Source organism: Pezoporus wallicus, unplaced genomic scaffold (genome assembly GCF_028554395.1).
Source record: "Pezoporus wallicus isolate ANWC-B61680 ecotype Strahan unplaced genomic scaffold, APGP_CSIRO_Pwel_v1 contig_11693, whole genome shotgun sequence".
NCBI lineage: Eukaryota > Metazoa > Chordata > Aves > Psittaciformes > Psittacidae > Pezoporus > Pezoporus wallicus.
Window position 1 is genome coordinate 782,286 of NW_026642504.1, and position 7,050 is coordinate 789,335.

Sequence of the window (7,050 nt, forward strand, 5' to 3'; positions counted from 1 at the left end):
GCAGAGGACTTCAGTCTTCCCTAGGAATTCTGTTGTAGCAGTGGGTCTGAAGAAAAGCAGACAGAACAAAGGAAATTACACCGATTAGTTGCCACTGGGTGTTTCAGCTGCTCTACTTATGGTTTGACACATTCCTCATAGAAAAGGAGATGCTGCTCAAGACAGTTTATGAAGCTCAGTGCTCCTGTTCCTAGCAGAGAGTTTGGGATTCAATATGGATGGAAAAGAGGTGGGAAAGGGGCTTTGATACAGGCAGGTGAGCCTAAAAGGCAAGCTCATCCTTAAATAAGCATGGGATGCATTAATTTCTGATCTGTATGTAGACAGTACTTGCTCCAGGGATGAGGGCCACAATATACCTATGTGCTTCTGAACCATCAGCAGGTTTTATTACCTTCAATGAGCCATTAGCCCTGTTTCAGCACCGGGATGGCAGGGACATCACCTGCCTTGGCTAGGAGTCACACAGGAAGCCTGCAAACAGAGCCAAGGGTTCCAGGTCCGCAGCTCTGTGTTCTGAACCACGCTGCCTGCCCGGCCAAGCCTCACTCCCTGCCTCACACAGCCTCCAGCACAGCACATGGCCGTGTGGAACACAAGTTCCAAAACAGTCAGCATACAACATGAAAAAGCATCTCAATTGTTACGGTTTCAGTAAGAGAAAGCCATTCCTCTCAGGGGACAGGCCTGGCTTCGGGTTTTATTCCCCTTTCCGTTACCACGATGTGGACAAAGTTGAAGGCAATGTGAACAGAAGGAACTGTGAATTCCTGAACGGGCGTTTGTTCCAGTTGCATTTAACTGCAACCTTCAGCTCAAGTGCAGCCAGTAAACCTGAGCAAACTGGGGTTTCTAATAGCTGCTTGGAAGGCTCCGTTTTTGCTCCTGCCTTTTTCCTTTCTTTAAGCCCTGTGTAACTGCTATGTATGTACAGCCCTAACTCTCACTTGCCTGGGAAGTTTTAAATTATTGATCAGGACAAGAGCTTTCCCTTCACACATATTCCATCTAATCCTTTCATTTACTGTGCTTTTTGCCTGCATGCAAAATGAATGTCATTTCATCTCATTTCCAAGCTCCAATGTCAAGATCTGTCTTCTTCAGTAACACCACCCACTCGGTGTCAGATGGGGATCCACACAGGGTCTTCCTCCCTGAGCACATCAGGGCTGCTCACCTGTGTGGCAGGAAGGAGCTGAAAGAGGTGTTATGCTCAGCAGGGAGAAAAACAACCAGGAAAGACACTTTCCAGACACCCAGTGGTGTATCTACCACGTGGTAAAACATGGGACCACGCTGCCTTTTGTCAGCATGTCAGTGCTGGGTAGTGACATCTGTCCTGCAAGACACCGGAGGCCTGTCCTGCCCCGGGATGTCAGTGCCAAACACTGTTGCCAGGCTACAGCAACACACTCTGGGTCTTCTCCCTTGTGGCTTACACTCATCAGCAATGCCACAACCTTTCCCTACACACATGAGGAGCAGCTGCCTGCAGAGGCCTTTGAACTGCCTGAATAGTTGAGTCATGTCCAGTTCCCTATGTCTCCACACCACAGCCTGGCCAGACAGCAACCTGCATCTCCAGAGAGCATTAGAGCTGAGATGTGCTGCTGTTTTCCTAATGACTTGTGTACTGCAACCTAGAAACCTCAGCCAAGCTTTTCCAGGCTGCTTTCAAACTCTTCCATCACATTGGCTCCTTCATAAGGCTAATCATCTTGGATAGAAGGAGAGGGGAATAGCTGAGCTGGGAGCAATTCCTGTCCAGATGAACCACGACCTTCCTTTGGACTGTGACTAAGTTTCATGCCTCCTTTGCTCCTCTGGCCTTTTAAAAGTCTTCGGGAGGTTTTGCTGGGAACTGTTGTCCTGCTGAGCTGTGCACCTTACAAAGAGGCAGGCAGAGCTTGCACAGCAAGCACAGACAAAGCACACTGCAGGGCATGTAACACATAACAGTTTGAGCATGCCATAGAGACCCAGATGAAATGCTACAGCATCTGCTCCCTGTCCATAGTGCCCCAGAGAGAGGGCTTTGCTCCAACCCACAGCCCTGCTTGCAAGAGTGATGCTACAGGGTCTGTTTCACAGCCACACCAGCACTGATGCCTGCTGTGCAACTCACACCCTCTGATCCATTCTTCCCCTGACACCAGCCATCACTTCCCATCCTCACCTCTGCTCATCACCCCTCCTGGCCTGGCAGGCTCCCACAAAGCTGGTCTCCATCAGTATGCACAGCAGTGGTTCTCTGCCTCACCCACACAGGTCATCAGGAGCCTGAAGCTGGCCTCAGAGACCACAGTGCAGTCAACTACTTGACACTACCCCAGTCCTCCCTGGAAACAGACCTGGAGAAATTACTCTGTGTGCACCTGTAAGTCACTAGATAAAGATGAACAACACCTTTAGAAAACAGCGAGTGACCTATAACTAAAAATAAGCAGAGCTGTAACACCTGCGTCTGGGCAAAGCGCTTGGGCTGGAGAAAGAAGGTTAAAGCTCCAGTGAGAAACACTCAGTGTGCCTGCTGCACGTGAATGCTGTCATGTGCCAGGCTGGAGGTAGGAGACATGTCACTGTCTGATTCATGCACCCAAACCCAGAACAGACAAACTTCATGATGCAGAAGCAGCAGGAATGTGACCCATTTTTTGACTGATGAACAAGGAGGAAGAGGGCCTGGATCCCACCTACCACAGCCTTGACCAAAAGAAATCCAGGGGGATTATCCTTGGTTCTTTGGGTATTGGTCACCCTGAGAGAGACCTAGTCCCAAGCCAAGCTGCTGGTCACCAAGGCTGTTGTGTGTCCCAATGCATCCCATGCTCACAGTCAGGGAAGGAACCTGGCGAGAGACATCAAGGACAGCTTCAATGTAAGACTAGCCACCATCAATCACACCATGAGTCAATTGACACAGAGTCCACTGAGCATTCATTTGCCACCTGGAAATCTTTTAATCACAGCTCTGAAGACTGTTTAATAACAGGGATGTTTCTTTACACTGTCTTTCTTAGGAATTAATTTGAGCAGCTTCATTATAAAGAATAAATAACAAAAGGCACATGGCAAAGGACTCCTTGAAAGTCCAAAGGGACAAACTTCTGCTCCTAAAGAGATCCCAGGGAAAAAAAAAAGGGAAAAAGAAGAGAGTGTAATGCTTCTGGAGAGATCAGTAACTAATGAAGAGGAAAGCCTCTCCCCAGCACTGCCAGTGGAGTGCCATGAATAATTCACAGCTACTAAGGTGAAAAAATGAATAGCAATGCTCTCGTGCCTCCTGGGGCCCTCCCTCCAGGACTAACACAGCTGAGCATGGAAGCTGTTATCCAAGAACTGAAATAAGGCTCCAGAGTATTCCTGAACAGAGCAACATCTCTGTGCTGCTGGATTCAACATGTTGCTCTGCATGGCTCTTGAACATGTCACCTCATTTTCAAGGTCTTGGATGTCCACTTATGAGACAACCCTACTGTCTGACCCTATGCAGGCCAAGCACTGGAGGAAATAACTCCATCCAGAGGGATTGGTTATGGAGCAGATGGTTGGCTTCTGACATTTTTCTCCACTGTGTTCCAGGCATCTCCTCTCTGCAGCTCAGTGAGCCAGGTCTTTTTGGTGAGAGCTCCCACTCTGACAGATAGGTCTGAAAGCTCCATTTAGCTGAGCTGCATCACAGCAGTTTATTCTTAAATAACAACACATCACCCTCTTTAGCCCCTTCCATTCCCACACCTCGGAATGCTTCAACCTTCCTAACAAACGTAACTGAGGTAATTAAAGGCCGATGATCCATTGAGGTAAGAGTGTTAAGAGATGCCCAAAGACACCACTGAAATGCATGCACCTCTAGATGGTACCAGGAGCTAGGAGGATAACACAAATCAGTTACACAGGTGTATTTTGCCCCTTTTAAGTTTTCGACCCAGTCAGGATGTTCTCAAACTATACTACTTGATACTGAGTTTCCACCATAAATACTATGAACAACTTTTGCACTGCAATTGCAGGAATTAGACCTCCTTGCTATTCTGATGACAGGCAAGAAGAGACTTCCCAAATCCTGGGGATTAGATGTGCCAAAACCAATACATGTTAACTGACAACAGAGCTGGTATTGTCTCCTGGCAACTCTTGGGACAGCCTGGCTTCATATTCTTCACTTGGTTGCATGTCTCTGAGGGTTAGTGCATCCTGCCCATCCAAGTTAAAAATCCAAGCAGTGTTCTGGACATGGAAGAACATACCACTATCAAAGCTGTTCACATGCTTTTACTACACCAAGCGAGTAGCGCAGGAACATAACACACAGGAGCTAACTTTAGAGTTTGTTTCTGTCCCTCCTGGCACTGTGGTTCATGCACACTTTGCACACCCCAGCAGGCCGGGACTGACAGCTTCCCCTCCCCTTATCTCTGCTCTCCACTTTCTCCAGCAATGACTGCAGGCAAATCCAGCTCACCCTTTGCCATAGATCAGAGCGCTGAGAGCCAGGACAGGCAGCAGGCAACTGGGATGTCCTGGAGCCCAGCTGCCAGGCTCAGCCCATCCCCTGTGCCAGGGAAAGCATCAGCCTTCCAACACAGATGATCGCCTGTGCAAAGCAGTTTCCACAGGGAAGTGGGAAATGAATTCCTCCCTGATCCCCCTCTGAGCTCAACTTATCCCTGAAGCATGAGATTCAATTACCCTTATCATTATTGTAGCTTGCTTCACTAGGAATGTTATTAGCGGTGATGAAATTATCCAGCCCTGGTTTATGCTGCAGAGAAATGCAGGAGGCTCCTCTGACAGCTGGGAAGGAGCAGGGTTCATATCTCCAAGTGCCACAGCAGCCACCCCAAAGGCAGCCCAGGACAGTGGCCTCAATTTATGCCACACACCTCTGTCCCAGAAGTCACCACCTGAGGACCAGAAGCACTACACTCATGTGAGCTGTGACTCCCAGGTCTTTGCAGCAACACAGGTACACAGACCTGGCTATTGACAGCACGATTCCCAGTCCCATCTCTTCTTTAAGCTCTGGCCCAAGCAGGGCTTCCCCAAGTTACACTGCTTGAAATGAGGAGTTTCATTCCTCAGTATCACAACTGATCCTTGTTCTGTAATTGTGCTGTTCACCGGGGCTGCCACACAGAGAGGCAAGGAAAGCAGGAGCTGAACATGCAGGGCCACAGGAACCTGGAGATTCTTACAGTGCACACGGAGGGACACTGAGGGAGAACAGTCAGCGCTCCAGAGCCACTTACCAGGCATTATCTGTACTAAGAGAAGAGCAGCCATGTCCACCCCACAGACTGGCCTCGGGCACACAGCATTTAGGGTTGCCTCAGCTTCACCCCTGCCTCAATTACAGAGCAAACTCCACCAGTGTTTCATTGTGCCTGCATGACACAGATGCAGAGTGCCAGGCAACAGAGGCTTTGCAGAGCAGCGCTAAACTCCCTGTATGACACAACTAGCACACTGCTTCCCTGCCTCTGCTGCTCTCCTGGGGAGAGACCTGGAGCACTTCTCAGCACAGGCAGCCCCGAGCAACAGCAGCTCCCAGGAGCCGTAAGGACTTGCAAACCAAGCTCAGTGTGCCAGCAACCAGCACAGCCAGTAAGAGAGAAGAAAATCAAGGCAGAGCCATTCAGGAGAGAGCTAAGTTTGAGCCAAACCAGTAATTCCCATCCTTGCCCTTTAGGGTCCTCTTTTGCTAGGTTCAGGTTTAAGCTGAGTTGGAAACAGCCTCAGCCTTGCTTGGAAGAAGCAAGTAAGGGGGAACTCGTGTTCCAAGGGGGTTTGGGATGCTCTCACAAAATGGGAGCATACATCAGTAAAAGGATAGGAAGGAGAGCTGTGGGCCTGCAGGTGAATGCAGCAGTGCATGAGTAAGTCCACCAGCTGTTATACTATGGGAAAACACATCATGCATGGCTCAGGAGCAGGACAGCAATGGAATACAGGTGGAGTAACACTGCAGGAGTGCAGCACGGGTTCACACAGGGAGAACAGAGGCGCAGTGCAGTCAGTGCACAGGCACAGCTTCCACTCTGGAGCTGGAGTACAACCAGCCCCATTCTGACAACACCATGCAGTATACACCAAGATGTATGTGACCAGTTATGTCAGCCAGGCCTGATTTCTAGGCTTATGCATAAGGTTTTGCCATCGGAAAGTTGGTATGGAACAGAGGAGTGAAAGCAGGCAGGCTTGTACACAGACACCTGATCAGCCACGGAACAGATGGGGTGCTCAAGTCCAGGTGTTGTTGCCTTTGGAAGCACAGTGTTGTGTCTGTGCATGTAGGCACACAAAATGACACTGCAGAGGAGCAGCATGTTGGGCATCCTATGCACAAATCTGTGCCGTGGGAGTTCAGAGTCTCACATCCACAGTCCCTGGCTTCCCTCTGCACACTCAGCATCCCCTGAAGGGGCTTCCCCTTCTCCTGCCAACTCCAATCCCTCCTCAGCTCCTTCTCCCTTTAGAGCAAGTTTTGAATTCATCACTGTTTTGAAGAAAGCAGTTAAAGAACAAAGCAGAACTGATAGCTAAATTAAACCTGCTGAGAGCGCTTGTTTAATTGAAAATGCCATCTGTAATTTAAATGTCAGAGCTGGGATGGTTATTAAAATCCTCCTTGATTACTGTGCCTCATTTCACAGTTTCAAAACAGACACGAAAAAGCTGCAAATGGGCCATGTAACAGCAGAACCAAGCAATTAATAACACACCCCCCCCCCCCAGCACCCACCAGCGGGGGCCAGGCCAGCTCAGTCCTGCCCCACAGCCACTGCTCCTTCTCTCCTTATCCCTACCAAGGCTGGCTCTTGTCTCTGCCCACTGCCAAACCTGCCTCCCCTCTCGGAGGGGATCACAATCATAGAATGGTTTGGGTTGGAAAGGACATTAACATCATCCAGTTTCAATCCCCTGCCATCGGCAAGGACACCTCACACGAGACCAAGGCTCTATCCAGCCTGGCCTTGAACACTGCCAGTGCTCAAGGATGGATGCATTCATCTCTCTAGGTCCAGAAGGCAGGAAGCCCTCTGATGA